Here is a 17228-nt window from a genome sequence, read left to right as displayed (position 1 = left end):
CTGAAAGCAACCCTCTCTCCCCCTCAGTCAATACACAGAAAATAAGTGGGACCTTGGTCCTAGAACTACAAGGAACTGAATTCAGCCAATAGTCTGAATGACCATAGAAGAGAATCTTGAGTATCAGATGAGATCACAGCCCTGGCAACAACTTGGTCTCAGCCTGGCGGGACTATGGGCAGAGCACCTGGCTAATTTGCACCTAAACTCCTAACCCACAAAAACTGGGAGAAAATAAACGGGTATTGTTTTAAATTGCTAGTTTATGGTAACTTGGTATGCACTAATTACAAAACTAATACAATTGTATTGTTTCTACACAACATGGTAGGGAGGCAGATGTTTATAACACAGAACACTTCTCAGGACTCATATTCTTACAATGAAAACTTCATGGAACACTAAAATACTTCAAAATAACAGAACTACTAATGGCATAGACCCTTCAGGAATTCAGGTTTGGGACACCCCACCTGTCAAGAAACCATGATCAGCTCAGTTGCTTGCTGAAGGCAAAAGGAATAAGGAACAGGTATTAAAAGAAGCAAGGTCTAAACACCAGCTACAACCATGTGACTATTCCCAAAAATGAACACTATAATAGTTATGACTATTTCCTCCTTTCTTTGATATAGTTGTGTGCATACATTTTTGTGTATATGTCCATATATCTATATAGATGGATGGATGGATAGATAGATATGTCTTTTTCTTTATCACTTTGCTTTCTCCTGCTGTCCTACTATTAAACGTAATATGTGTTAATAACAATTAGCTAATATGTCAGTATTTAAGTTAGAAGATTTCAAAAACAGAGTGTGACTCAACTAGTAAAGATACGAACAATACCCAAAGACAGATGAAATGACTGTAGAATTTTGTGTCCTCTTTTGGGGGAGGATACAAATTAGCATGTTTTCAGTTTTGTGTAGATGCATCACATTAAGTGGAATCATGATTTAGCTATTAGACAGAAATGTGGTTCAAAGCATTATGAACAGATGCCACACTGACAAGAGGTGGTCACCATTGTTCTCTATTTTATCAAGTTGGCTAATCTAGAGCTATGTTTCCCAGAGTCCTCTTCCTCTATATAGTTCTCATTTAAAATGGGTCCAAAGAAGAAATCAATGTGTGAGAAATAAAGCAGCCACCATTACTTTCTGAAGGTCATCCAAGTTTAAAGGCAATAAGAAACACAAAGATCTTCCAAAAGATTTCAGCTTGTCTTTAATCTTCTTCATGTTGAGAGCAGACCCAAACGTACTCCTAGATTCAGCTTATTCTCACTCTTCCCCAGTCTGCATTCAGTTCCACCTCCAAATTGCTAACTCAGCTAATGAAGAGGAACCCCTACTCATCACCAAACATAGAAACAGTAACCTTCCACAGATTTTTCCACCAGTTCTCCTTTATGGTCCTACGCTAGCAGCTGCACATGTAATTAAATCATTAATACAAAATGAAATTTTAAAAAGGAACATCTTGCTTATATATAAAGGCATGTCCTAGCTGAATCTAAATAGCTTCAGAAATCCCCTGACCTTGTTGAGCCACACCAGTGCATCAGAGGGGCTGGTTAGCAGCTCTGTTCTCTAGCTTCCCCTACAATTTTTACAAGGCCTTATTCCTATCACAAATCCTTACTCCACAGTATTCAGTGGTCTGCTTCCCTGAGTGAAGCCTGACTGATACTGGAGCTTCTCACTTCTGCAGCCACAAAGGGATAGTTCATGGGCCAGAGTCCATAGTGCACTTACCTGCAAGGAGGCTGGAAAAGACTGGGGACCTGACAAGCAAGCAACAGTGATGTCCACCATTTCTTTTTCGTTTTTTAAATGCTAATTTTGTATTTTAAAGAAAGAAAAATAATAGCCATGTGCTAATTATTTGTAGAGCTACCAGGAATATAAAAGCTATATCTTATAAATATCAAGATGCTCCCTTTATCAACCTCCCAATAATACCACACTAAAGGAGCCCTTTCTTTTGTACACAAGGTGTAGGACGAAAGGTTTGGAATGAAGTTACATTACACACCTCTACAGAGTTCATTTACTTTCTACGCCTCTAACTGGTCAAAGACTTTTCACATACTGAAAAGGTGAGTAAGAGGCCATAAAATGCCTTTTAAAAGAACAAGTTCAGCATCTTTGTTAACAACGAAAGAACAACAGTAAAGACCAGAACTAGAGCACTGGGTGTTGTATGTAAGCAATGAATCACGGGAATCTACCCCCAAACACTAAGAGCACCCCGTATACACTGCATGTTAGCCAACTTGACAATGAATTATATTAAATAAATAAACAAACAAACATTACAAAATAAACAAATAAAATAAAATAAAAACCATAGAACTAGATAGTAAGGAAACAGCAAAGAGCATCCTGTCAAGAAGGTAAACGGTGGATGGAGGAGGAGATGGGACAGCAAGCTGAGACAGCAATTAAATCTTTAGAAGAATCCTGAGAGCAGCACCTGAGTGGCTCAGTTGATTAAGCAGCCCACTTTGGCTCAGGTCATGATCTTCTGGTTTGTGAGTTCAAGTCCCACATCGGGCTCTGGTACCGGCAGCTCAGAGTCTGGAGCCTGCTTCGGATTCCGTGTCTCCCTCTCTCTCTCTCTGCTTCTCCCCCACGCATGCTCTTTCTGTCTCTCTCTCAAAACTACATAAACATGAAAAAAGAGATAATCCTGAGATAGAGGATCTGAAAACACTCATAGAACACAAGAATGATGTTACGGAGCCCAAACTAACAAAGGAAAAAAAAAAAAAAAAAAAAAAACAGCTGAAGTTTCATTGACCAGAAAAAGACAAAGACCGGAATAAAAAGCATTAGAAGAGGGAGTACCTTAAAAATTATGGACCCCATGGCCCCTGCTAACAGGGAGAGAAACAAGAGCAGGAGCACAGATGCCAAAACGTCCCAATAGAAAAAGGTGTACAACTCTTTTCTCTTTTTCTTTCTCTCTCTCCCCATCCCAACCACACCCACCCACAATGAAAAGATTTTTTTCTATGACATGGTAATTAAATAATTAACACAAATTCAAATTTTAAAAAGTAACATTTTACTTATATAGAGGCATGTCCTGGCTGAATCTCAATTAAGATCAGAAGTGTGAAACCAACAAAGATATTCCTGCCCGCTTGCCACCACCATTATATTATATATATATATATAGAGAGAGAGAGAGAGAGAGAGAGAGAGAGAGAGGGAGACAGAGGGAGAGAGAGGGAGTGTGAGCACGTGAGCGAGCCCAGAGAATACTTGAGTAATATGCATGAAACAGAAAGTGACCTGTACAGAGAGATTTGGTAGATAGAGAAAAAAAGTTATAAATAGTATAGTATCTCCATACATCAGTTGGGAAATTATTACATAAACCCATCATAAATTTGATTTAATTGTCACCATCAAACTGGTGATTTCCAAAACAAAACAAAAAGGTATAATTAGGAAAAACATTAAAATATAATCTAGTTTTTAGTAGTCACTCTCAAATATCACAGATGAATAGTCTATTGACAAACTTTGAAGAAAATAATGAAACTTGGCTTATATCTGAAGCTGTGTTACAAAAAAATTGAAGCATAGTTGTTGCAAGAAATATGATGTGATACAGTACATCAATTTAGCTTTTGGTCCTTAAAATCTCCATAAGATCAATCACACTACTTCCTAGTAATAATAATAATAATAATAATAATAATAATAATAAATAATCTGATACTAATAATAATAAATAACAATAATAATAATCTGATACTACCAAGAGCTTACTCTGTGTTAGACACTTTCTTAAGTGCTATACTTATCTCAGTTAATCCTTGGAACCCTAGAAGGGGAACACTATTATTGCCTCCATTTCACAGATAAGAAATTGTACTTGAGATACTAAGTGATTCATTCAAGATCACACAGTAAGAAAAGAAACTCAGTACTTAAACCTACAGCTCTTTGACATGCAATTTCAGGCTGTTGTCCGATTGATGCTACCCTCTTCTATCCACAGACTTCCAAAACTGTTAATCCAACTATAAACATTATGCATCCCCCAGCAAAAAATTTTTCCTATAGATTTTATTAAAAATGTAAATCTTTTATGAAACTCTACATTTAAAAAAAAACAATTACTTTGGTTATTTTCTTGGATTTACAATCTTTCAAGAAGACAGTGTCTGCAAATTCTAGTTTAATTTAAATTCAACCCAAATTGAAAAGGTTTGCCACTCTCCAGAGTACCACCATTTCTGGTGTGGAACTGCTGACCTCGTTCTAAGTAAGGGATAAACTCACATAGCTTGAATGTAATCCTTAGGGAAAAGAGTTGAGTTATTGTTCATGTCCCATTTATATAAAATGCTGACCTTTCAAAATAATCCATTTCTTATTGTGTTTAAAGAATAAAAATAGGGGCGCCTGGGTGGCGCAGTCGGTTGAGCGTCCGACTTCAGCCAGGTCACGATCTCACGGTCCGGGAGTTCGAGCCCCGCGTCGGGCTCTGGGCTGATGGCTCAGAGCCTGGAGCCTGTTTCCGATTCTGTGTCTCCCTCTCTCTCTGCCCCTCCCCCGTTCATGCTCTGGCTCTCTCTGTCCCAAAAATAAATAAACGTTGAAAAAAAAATTTAAAAAAAAAGAATAAAAATAATTGTGCTTATACATTAACATCAATGATCTATGTTACTTTGACCTTGGTTTTTATATCTTATTTTCTGAATACCCAACTTAGGTTTAGTCTTTGGAAATATGACAGTATTTTATGTTGTGTAAAGTAAAATATCACATACTTAACCCTATACACTTTTAATCTGGGAGGTAAAATGGGTATGTAGAAAATAGCTGTCTCGGGGTGCCTGGGTGGCTCAGTCGGTTAAGTGTCCGACTTCAGCTCAGGTCATGATCTCGCGGTTCGTGAGTTTGAGTCCCATGTCGGGCTCTGTACTGACAGCTCAGAGCCTGGAGCTGCTTCAGATTCTGTGTCTCCCTCTCTCTCTGCCCCTCCCACTCATGTTCTGCCTCTCTCTCTCAAATATAAGTAATAAAACATTAAAAAAAAGAAAATAGCTGTCTCTACTTCATTAAATCTGATAAAGAGGAGGGGAAAGCCCATTAATTATCTAACTATATGATATTAAATAGTTATTACCAATTATTGTATTGGTGGCATATAGACATTGATTTTGGTTCATATCACAAAGTGTCAGCAACACTAAAAAGCCTACTGATTAGAGATAACAAAATTATAACACGTGACACTAACAAGCTTCAGAATGAGAAAATGCCTCCAAGCTTCTTCTTGTTTTATCGTATTTACAAAGAACATTTATTTAAAGGAACATTACAGAATTTAGAAGTCATTACAAAATATGGCAAAAAAAAAAAAAACTCCAAAAAGATAAATATTAGATAGCAAAGAAAACAGAGTTGTAGTTATAATAATCTTAATGTGGTATAAATTTAAAACAATGACATTCAATGGGATTAATTAAGAGCCATAGGTTAAATAAAATAGATACATCAAGAAAAATATTCAGGGAAGAATGTAAAAAACCTATGTTTTAGTAATGATATATTTAGTTGCAAGGAACAGAAATCTTTTAAAACTAGTTTAATGAAAACAAGGCTTAATATAAAAGTAAACATGCAAATTCCATGGGCATTCAAAGAAAGGGAAATGAAGCACTTACTAGACCATAAGGATCTCAGAAATGGAATTGGAAGGCAGGAACTAAGACACGCCTCCCGTGTCTTTCAAAGATCACCCATGTCTCTGTTCTCCCCCTCACCAGTTTCCTAGACTTCTACACATACAGCATGGCAACATCATCCCCAGCTCTCAACTCCACTGTTAAAGTACCTCCTACTATCAGATGAGCACAATTCCCAGATGCCTCAGCTGTGGGTTAATAGTCCCTGGGTTGGGTCTTCATCCCAAAACACAGACTGAACTGAAAGACAGTTGTAATAAAGAAAAACTTTGATACTGGGGCACCTAGCTGGCTCAATCAGTAGAATGTGCCACTCTTGATCCCAAGGTCATGAGTTCAAGCCCCACATTGGACATAGAGTCTACTTAAAATTTAAAATTTTTTTAATTAAAAAAAAAAACTTTGACAGAAAAAAACCCAACAAGTTGCATACCTACCTCCACCTACAAGAAAAACAACAGAAAGAAACAGTAAAATGTAAGCATTAGCTTATATATTTGAATTTCAAATGAGAAAAAGAGAAAAAGAAACCCATATGGTGGCATTGGCCCTGCCCAAATACAAAAAAAAAAAAAAAAAAGGGATTCTCAAAACAATTTATTTGGTCAAGATTTCCTCCCATTTTTAACACAAGTAAAACAACTTTATTTTTAGATTACCTAAATTGGAAACAAATGCTTAACAATACTTTGATTTTGGTTTTTGAACTCAACGAAAGCTGTTTGAATAACATAAGTCAACAGCTTCAACATGCACATTTTCAAATAGGTCTCTGGATAACATGTAGAAATGATGAACACAGAATTCAGGCCACTATTTTTAAAAGTGCTTAAATGGTACCCTTCAATAGAATTTCTATTATGGTTCAAGAAGAAAAGAAAAATCTCAGAGGTTAATGCAATTTATTTTAAATTGAGTTTTGTTAGGTGGACTCATAAGTTATTAATTAAAAATCAGATTTTTGTAATGTCTTCTAAGTATGCCTTCTAGGTATATATCTAATATCCAACTATCAAAACATGTGCATATAATATTATACAAAGTATCTCACAAAGCAATAAGAAAATGTCAGACACTGCTGTTTTTCATTCATTACAGAAACACTTTTTAATCTTTTTTTTAGAATCTATAAATTATTTTCTGTTTTCTATAGAATTCTTAGTAACGTGCTTTCCACAAAAGAGGCATTTTAAATTCACTGGCTGATTTTAATTTGCAGTGGTCTATCTTTCTTTTATCTACAATTCCATAAGTTTTATTAAGTGCCCGCTTTGTGAAAAGCACCATACTTAGTGATGCAATTAGGTTTTAGACTGGCTTTAATCAGTGATTAAACTTCCACTTTACTCTCCTTTTCTATGATTCCCTAACAAATGAAGAAATACATACTCGAACTGGTAAGTCCTTAGATAATTGAAGATTGATTACATTTCCTAATAATTTACCCACTTTAATTGGTTCTCCTTTGCTTCTATATTCTCTTTATTGCAGGATTCCTCCCTTAGCAATTTTTCTCTGTGCATCTTGAAATGACAAATTAATGTCAAGGAAAAAACCCTAACATTTTTGTACATAATTAATCACTGGAGTCATCTTCAATGGATCTTTCTTTAAATGGGATTAACTAGAAATTTGGACTTCTTTTATTTTCAAATTTTGTGAAGCTGAATTACACTATTTTAGTTAAGAAATGTTTCTGGGGATAGAAACACCACCAATTAATATTTAGCCAATAATGCAGAGAAGTTGGTGGCTTTCAAATTGTGTGCGGCATTGCTCTAGGTATAGTATATAAAGATTTACAAATTTTTCATCTATCTGGAATTTATGTTCAGCTTTCTTCCAAGTAGTTATCAGTGAAAGCCTCACACTTCCAAATTCCTCCTTGTAATATTAAACATATACAGATATAGATATAGATATAGATATAGATATAGATATATACCTACATACATATATATATATGTATGTAGGTATATGTATGTGTATATATATATATAGATATATAGATATATAGATATATATAGTGTTGACTTAGTATTAAACACATTTTGAAAACTTTTCCCACAATAATGGCTAAAAATGAAGCTCAGTTATAGTACAATAATAAAACACTGCTGTCTACAATCTCACATATTGAGAGGTATAAGCAAAACTACAAAGACTGGTAAATTAAGGACAGATTATATGAATCCAGTACAAGAAAGCCATGAACTAAAATTTTAAAGTAAACTGACTCAGAGAGTTGGGAGGAGAAGACAAATCAGTTGCTAAGGCCAAATCAGGAGCCAAGTATCCTAACTCAGGTGTGAGCAGGTTGAGGCCATTATGTACTAAGTAATAAAGCCAAAGGTCAAAACCCAATGGAGAAGTCAGAGGTCAGATCTTTGGCAAGTGTTGACAACAACCCTTAGTTTCTTCAAAACTAAGGTTGGTGGCAAAATCAGAGGCAGGCAGGAAGGGGGAATAGGGCAGATCTTCAGGATAAAACAGGGAAGCAGTAAAATAAATAGTATATCCAAAAAGTTAAAGGCCTAAAGGTAACAAGAGAGCAAGAAGTAACAATACTCTATAGCAGTAATCTTCAACAGAACTTTCTACAGGAGTGGAGTGTTCCAACTCTCAGCATCCAGTACAGTGGCCTATCCACGGGTGACTTGAGAGCATCTGAAGTATGAAAAGTGCAACTAAAGAAATAAGTTTTAATTTTTAATTTAAATTTAATTAGTTTAAATATAAATAACCATTTGTGTTTACTATTCTGGACAATGTACTTCTATGGGGTAGAAATATGACTGACTCCAAATCACATGGACTGTGTTTTATTACTACATGATCTCCTTCAAGGGCCCTGTTATATTATCATCCTTCCACTAGTTAAAAAAAAAAAAAATGCAGCTCCTTTCGCCCATCATCTGATACTACCCATTCTTCCCTGTTTCCCATCACAGTGATATCCAACCAGGGCAAGATTTTTATTTCTTGAGGGTGTGTTATATCAGAATATTGGGTTGGTGGGCATATAGTTCCTAGGCCCCCAGGTATGTCTGCTGTGCACCTCCCAATGTGCCTTTCCCAGTTAATCCACTGCCAGGAGATACCACTTTCCTTGGTCACATCCTGGGGATAAGCATGGAGGTAGTGCTTGCTGGCTTGGCCCTGAAAAGGAGAAATGAGAAGAGAATTGGGAATACAAAGAGTAATGGTGGTGATGGAAAGTGGAAAGAAACAGACAGGACATATTTATAAGAAATCATTTAGGAACATTTTGCTAGACTTCCAAAAGATCCTTCTTTTTTCCCTTCTGAATACTGTGGTAAGATTATAGATCTGATGATCCTGCTCTCTGGAGGTCTCAGACGGCTTGAATTTCAAGTTCAGCTTAAGAGCAGATATCTGAACTATATGAATAAAAGAGGTAGTACCTCTGCAATTTCTAGATTAGGTATAGAGGGAACTATAGGAAGCTGGCCCACCTTATACACTCATAGTGAAAATAATACTAATTCCAAATAATTTGGGAACAGCAGGAGGACATCATCTGTTATAACTAGTCCCTGTTGATTTCTTCTAGAACAGTGACTGCCACATAGCTGGCACTCAGTAATTATGAGTTGAATGCCAAACCATGGTTGTCTCAGCATCGACTATACATTTTTCCAAAAATGATACTGGATGTAAATGTCACCATCCCTGTGGTCTGTCTGCTGTGGATTTCTGAGTCTAAGGCATGGATAAGGATTAGGTAATGCATCACATTTTAACCATCAAAAGTAGAGCAGACTTCTGCTTCCAAGAATATAAAGTAGACATATTCTTGCCTATTCCTCCATGCTAACTACAACTAACCTCCCTGGACATCATATATAAAATGCATAAAATTTCTCAAAATTGGAGAAAAGAAGACTGATCAGATAGGAGCCAAGGAGTGACATAAATTTTCTTTTTGCCTCATATATCTCTGACTTGGAGCTAAGGAAATTGGCAACCTGAAAATGCCAATGGGCACAGAAAAAAAGCCCCAACAAAAGCCTCCTGTCTCTAGCCACATAAACAAGAAAAGGCCAGTCTAGCAACACAGAAAACTTTTACACAATAATTGCTCTACTCTGGACAAACAACATAGAAAAAACTATGGTCTCACTCCCACATCCACAACAGCAAAAGCTAATAGAGAGTTTAGACTTCCACCTTTATGAGGCTGTAAACAAGTATCCCCAAACCCATACCAAGCGTATCAGAGAAGGCCAAATAAAGCACTATGACTTTCATCTCCACCAGCAGTGTAGGTGGAGATTGTATGGGGAGCCAAAATTTCTATCTCCACCTGGAAATAATAACATACTTTTCCAAGCCCCTGCTGGGGTGGTGTAGGTGGAGGCCTTAGTGGAAAGTCAGGCTGTTCACCATTGCCCAGTGGTATCAAAACAATGCCTCACTGCATGACACTGAAGACAACCTGGAGAACTAGAACTCCCATCTCCACCCAAAAGTAATAATGAACCCTCACCTCAGGTGTCGGTGCAGACAAAATGGAGAACTTGAACTTCGACCTCCACCTGGCAGTAATGAAGCAGTGTCCTCTCCTCCCTTCTTATGCCAGAGCATCATCAGACAAAGTCAGCTAACACTGGTTTAAATAAGATCCAGAGTAGCATAATATAAAAACAGCCAAAACCCTAGACAAGAGTGACAAAGGAAAAACAAGAGACAAGACACAAATTACCAATATCAGAATTGAAACAGTGCATGTCACTTCAGGCTCTGCAGACATCAAAATGATAATAAGGGTTTACTACAACCAACTCAACAAACAAATTTGACAACTTAGATGAAATGGACCAATACCTTGAAAACCACAAACTCTTACAACTCATCCATATATAAAAGAGATCACTGAAATGGTCCTGCAATATTAAGGAAATCTAATGTGTAATTTTAAAACTCACAAAAAAGAAATTCTCAGGCCCACATAGTTTCACAGATTTCTGCCAAATGTTTAAAGAAAAATTAAAACCATTTGTACAATATCTTTTCTAGAAAATAGAAGAGGAATAAGCACTTCCCAACTCATTTTAGGAAGCTGATATAACAGCCAGAGAAAAACAGTACAAAGAAAGGAGAGAGAAGAAAGGAAAGAAAGAGAAGAAAGGGAAGAAGGAGGGAGGAAGGAAGGAAGGAATAGAGAAAGGGAGAGAGAGAAAGAGAGAAAAGGAGAAGAAAGAAAGAAAGAAGGAAGGAAAGAAGGAAAGAAAGAAAGAAGGGGAGGCAGGCAAGAAATGAACCTTGGCCTAAGTCTCATGCCTTATACAAGAAACTAACTCAAAAAATATCATGAATTTAAATGCAAAATATAAAACTATAAAACTTGTAAAAAACCTTGGAGAATATCTTTATGATCTAGGGCGATGCAAAGAGTTTCTTAGACTTGACACCAAAAGCATGATCCATCAAAGGAAAATTTATAAATTAAACTTCATCAAATTTTAAAACTTCTGCTCTGCAAAAGACCCTGATAAAAGGATGAAAAGCAAGCTATAGAGTAGGAGAAAAATATTTGCAAATTCGTATCTCACAAAGGACTAGAATCTAGAATACGTTTTTTAAAATTCAAAATTCAACATTAAGAAAGCAAACAATCCAATTGGAAAATATGCAAAAGACGTTTCACACACACACACACACACACACACACACACACACACAAACACACACTATATAGATACACACACACGTACACACACACATATACACACACAGATGTCAACAAACACATAAAAATATGTTCACCACCAATTGCCTTTAAAGGAATGCCTTTAACACCAAAGGTGCCTCATTTAAAACCACAATGAGGCACCACTACATACATATCAAATGACTAAAATAAACAATACTGGCAACATCAAATACCACCTGGATCATTGATACATTGCTGGTGGCAATGTAAAATGGTAGAGCCACTCTAGTAAAGAGTTTGGTAGTTTCTTTAAAAAACTAAATATTCTACAACGAGACTACCCAGCAATTGCAATTCTAGACATTTATCCCAGAGAAATCAAGAGTTGTATTTACAAACCTGTACACAAATATTTATAAATGCTTTGTTTATAATGGTCAAGAAATGGAAACAACCCACATGTCCTTCAGTGATGAATGCTTAAAGAGACTGGTACAGCCATGCCATAAAATACCACTCAGCAACACAAGAAGGAATTTTTTTTTCCAAATTTTTATTTAAATTCTAGTTAGTTACCATATACAGTAATACTGGTTTCAGGAGTAGCATTCAGGAGTAGCCAGTGTTCATCCCAAGTGACCTCCTTAACACATACCACCCATTTAGCCCATCCACCTCCCACCCCCTCTCCATCAACCCTCAGTTTGTTCTTTATAGTTCTTCATAGTCTTTTATGATTTGCTTCCCTCTTTTCTCCCTCTTTCTCCATTTTCATCTGTTTTGTTTCTTAAACTCCACAAATGAGTGAAATCAAATGGCATTTGTTCTTCTCTGCCTGACTTATTTTGCTTAGCATAATACACTCTACCTCCATCCATGTTGCAAATGGCAAGATTTTATTCTTTTTGATGGCTGAGTAATATTCCTTTATATATTTTACGTGTGTGTGTGTGTGTGTGTGTGTGTGTGTGTGTATTTTACATATATATGTGGGTATATATATATGTGTATATATATATATATATATATAGGTGTATGTATATATATGTATATATATATAGGTGTATGTGTATATATATATCATATATACATTCATATATATCACTTTGTCTTTAACCATTCATTGGTCAACAGATTTGGGCTCTTTCCATAATTTGGCTATTGATAATGCTGCTATAAACATCGGGGTGCATGTGCCCCTTCAAGTACTTTTGTATCCTGTGGGTAAATACTTAGTAGTGCAATTGCTGGGTCATAGGGTAGTTCTATTTTTAACTTTTTGAAGGACCTCCATACTGTTTTCCACAGTGGCTGCATCAGTTTGCATTCCTACCAACAGTGTAAGAGGGTTTTCCTTTCTCCATATCCTTGACAACATCTGTTGTTTCCTGAGTTGTTAATTTTAGCTATTCTGACCAGTATGAGATGGTATTTCATCATGGTTTTGATTTGTATTTCTCTGATAATCAATGATGTTGAGCATCTTTTCATGTGTCTGTTGGCCATCTGGATGTCTATAAGAATGAACTATTAACACACAACTTAGATGAATCTCCAGAGAATCATGCTGAGCAAAAAAAAAAAAAAAAATCAATCCTAAAATATTATATATGATTCCTTATATATCACTCTTGAATCAAAAAATTATACAAATAGAAAACACATATTGACACAGAGGGAGTAGACGTGGGTGTAGGTGCAATTATAAAAGGACAACACGAGGGATCCTTGTGGTTATAGTGGTTATAGAAAGATTCTGTGTCTTGACAATATCAATGTTAACATACTGGTTTTGAAATTGTATTATTATTTTACCAGGTATTAACTACTGTTGGGAGAAACTGAGTAATGGGTACACTTGGTCATTCTGTATTGTTTCTTACAATTCCATTTGAGTCTACAATCAACTCAAAATTTAAAAATCCATAAAACTAAAAAAAAAAAAAACTTTAAAAACAAAACCAGAGCACAAGGAATTTTCAGGGTCAGGGTGAAAAATAAGTGACATTATTAAATGGGGTTTCTTGGCATTATTTGATAGCTATATGTATTTTGCATATATACATGAAGGAGGAAGAAAAGACATTTTTGCTTTAAAGGATAAAATTAGAAAATGAAATTATAAGAATACAGGCTCAATGCAGGGAAGGACGTTTGTAATAGTGTGTCCAACACTGTAATGGGTTGCCTTGAGAAGTGAATTTCAATGTAATGCATTCAAGTAGAAAGAATGTTGCAAAAGGCATAAGTGTATTTGGTGGAGGGTAAGCCTCATCAGGGAATCACAAATTCACATGCCAAGAGGGAGCTGGCTAGGTATTGAACAGGAACTGCTAAAGCATGCTGGGGGGAGGAAAAAAGAAAGAGCAGTAAGGAACAGTGGAGTCATGGAAAACTGGAGAAGCCACCTGCAACTCAGCTCTGAGATGCTATTGCCTTGTGAGATTGCAGACCAAAAGGAGATCTTCAGATGTTTCAAGAGAAGCTGGAAACCTGGCCTTTTACATGTAAACTCCCAATAACCAAAATGCCTTTACTAATTTGTTTATTATATTCAAATACTATGAGGTGTAAAACGGTATAATCCAAATAAAACTTATCCTATTGTTTGAATTTCAACACTTCAAATGAATCATAAATAACGGTTCCTATCATGGCATCCTGCATTTCAATGTCCAAAATGTCTTACACTGACATCTATCATAGATTGCTATTTCCATGAAAACATTTTAAGAGTAAATATCTCATTAGTTGCAATTTGTATTAAGACATTAAGGGAATAGTTAAAGCAATGACTTTCTGTTAAGCCCTGCATAGGATTTCCAACTTGTTTTGAAAGTCATTTGTGAAAGCTCTAATTTTCTTGCAGAATATATTTTCTTTACCACATATTCAGACATATAATTAAATGTTTCATTGTTCAAATTTACTTCACAAAGGTATGTTTTTCTCTCCTGACATGACTGAAACTTTCTTGAGAGGAATTGTCAAGTCTTACATTTCCTTTTTCTATCCTTAGTATTACTTACTACAGTTTGGATCATACAATAAGTGCTCAAAAATGGTTAGATCATAATGATTTACTTACTACCAGGCCTTGTGTCAAGTGATGTAACTGAAGATATTCCTGGTCAAAAAGGTAAAAGTTTGGATAAGTGGGCCGTAAGATTTACACACACACACACACACACACACACACACACACACACACACACACACTAGAATATTACTCAGTGATCAAAAAGAATGAAATCTTGCCATTTGCAACCACATGGTTGGAACTAGAGGGTATCATGCTAAGCAAAATAAGTCAGGCAGAGAAAGACAAATATCATATGATTTCACTCATATGTGGAATTTAAGAAACAAAACAGATGAACATAGGGGTAGGGAAGCAAAAATAAGATAAAAACTGAGAGGGGCAAACCATAAGACACTCTTAAATACAGAAAACAGACTGAGGATTGCTGGCGGGTGCTGGGTGGGGAAATGGGTTAAATTGGCGACGGACATTAAGGAGGGCACTTGCTGGGATGAGCACTGGGTGTTATATGTCAGTGATGAATTGCTGAATTCTACTCCTGAAACGAATACTACACTGTATATTAACTAACTTGAATTTAGATAAATATTTTTAAAAGAAAAAAAATAAAGAAGCTTCATCAAAAACTACTTTTATGAACACATGGTTCCACACACAAAGTCAGTTTCAGAAATCCCCATATGCCAAGAGTGGAGCTGTTCAGCTGTTGTTGATGGGCATCATGCCCCAGGCAAAGGTCCTACTTTTCAAGACAATGCAGTTTTCACACCACTGTCTCCTGAATGGGTTGAGTCATTCTGCTTTCCACCCCTGAAGCTTTATCTCCTTTAACGTATTTCTTTGCCTCCATCAAATTTCTCCACACGTTGTGCATGCCTTTTCCCCCTGACGGCTGCTCCAAATATGACACATCCCATTCTTTTTTATCCACTAATGTGGTAACTGTTATTTGGGCTTCATGAACACATTTTTTTTATAGAAAGAAAAAAGGACACAAAAAAATCCACGTCCTACTGGGAATTTCAGCTTCAAAACTCAGTTCTGAGGATGCAAGCTGCATTGGGAATGGTTGACCAGAATTGTGGGCATGACAGTATGTAAACTTCAATACTAGAACAGTCTTCTCAGATCCTGAAATGCCACAGAGCAGTACAAAGGAGAGAGATGTGCTCTCTGCTATTTCATATCACCTTTTAGTCCTAAAAAAATAAAGGTACCAAACAACAGACAATGTCTCTCAAAGTGCAGTTCCTTTGCTGACTTTGAGTGTCAGATCTTACTCTAGTGAAAACAGTAACAACAGTGTGACTTGAGCTTTTTATTTTTTTTTTTCAATCTATAGCGAAAAGGAAGGCAATTTCTTATTTACCTGGTTAATGGACCAGCCTGTTAACTGGTGACTGACTTCTGCCCTTGCTTCCCCCACCCCTGTAGTTTATTCTCCAAGAGCAGCTAGTGAGCCTTTAAAAGACTTCAGATGGTGAACCTCATCCACTCCAAATTGCAATGGCTCTGCTTTTCAATTGGGATTAAAGCCCAAGTTGTACACCATCTCCTCACATACTCATCTCCCTCACTGAGCTGACCTTATCTATACCCTCTCCCGCCCTTCACTCTACTCCAGCCACAACAGTCTCTTTGCTGTCCTTTGAATACACTCAGCAGGCTGTGGCACTAGGGTGTCTGCACGTTCCCTCTGCCAGGACCACTTTCCCATAGACATCACTGCCTTCAAGATTGTGCTCATATATCAACACCTCAACAAAACCTGCCTCCACCATGCTATAAATGATCAAAATCCTTTCTCTCCTGTACTTCCAACTCCTTTCCTCCTGATCTTTCATTTGTCCATATTATTATTTATAATGACAGTCATATTATTTGCTTGAATTTTGTGTACTGCTTATAATGAAATTTACAAAAGCAGAAATACTTGTTTTATTTTCCTACTTAACCCAGCTACCTAAAACAGTGCCTGGCATATATGCACAGTAGACACTCAATAAAATTTGTTGACTAAATAATTAATGGTTAATTGGTTTATTTTGTTCTTTGAAGATAATAAAGGTATTATCCTGGACAGAAAAAAAAACATATTTTTAACAAAGTAATTGTAATTCATCATCACTGAATAATCAAAAACTTTATTTTCTGAATTCAAACTCATGCACTTTTGTTTGTTTGTTTGTTTGTTTGTTTGTTTTCCCAAAGAGCCACAGAAAGCCTTCAATACCCATATAGCATAAAAGTAAGCTGGAAACTTCCAGTTGAATTTGGGTTAGCAAATGAATTGAAGATTTAGAAAGCATTTTTTAATTATCTTCATTTGGAAAACAGGCAGGCCCATCTTTTGCCTCAGATGTAAAACACAGGAACTAGAATATTGCCTCAAGCATCAAAATTCTCTTTTGGTATTTGGTGCATACGTCAGTTAGTCAAACTCCTCCCCGGATCTTGAGTTTTTCCTGGCAATTTGCTCTGGTCTGGGACCTGGGCCCGTGTCCCTGACTCACACTTTCTAGGACCCTGTTAGCCCTCGCCTCTTAATCTCCCTGTTCTCTGGGTCTTTTGATTATGCACACTCATGTCCTCAACTTGGTCCCTGAGCCTTGGCTGATTTTCCAAATATTGACCTATGTAATAGAAACAGAGATGTGTCACCCACATCTCCCTTCTCAGAAATACTTGTTGACCAGCTGTGGTGAATATGGTCAGAAGACCACCTAATTAGCAGCCCCATCAGGGACTGCCCCAGCTTCAAATGGCCATCTGCCCATAGTCACACCCTTCCT

General features: G+C 36.5%; 1 long non-coding RNA gene across 1 annotated transcript; it reads right to left on the bottom strand.

The window, feature by feature from the left end:
• Positions 1 to 8412: 8412 nt before the first annotated feature.
• LOC121030273 (uncharacterized) lies at positions 8413 to 10389 on the bottom strand. Its single transcript, XR_005790151.1, has 2 exons — positions 10227 to 10389; positions 8413 to 8875 (listed from the first exon to the last, which is right to left on the bottom strand). It is a non-coding gene; the product is annotated as an uncharacterized LOC121030273 (long non-coding RNA).
• Positions 10390 to 17228: the final 6839 nt, after the last annotated feature.

Source organism: Herpailurus yagouaroundi, unplaced genomic scaffold, assembly GCF_014898765.1.
Source record: "Herpailurus yagouaroundi ecotype Mexico unplaced genomic scaffold, PumYag 140, whole genome shotgun sequence".
In the NCBI taxonomy this organism is placed as follows: Eukaryota; Metazoa; Chordata; class Mammalia; order Carnivora; family Felidae; genus Herpailurus; species Herpailurus yagouaroundi.
The sequence above is the reverse complement of the archived record's forward strand: the minus strand, read 5'-3'. Positions and strand labels throughout refer to the sequence as shown.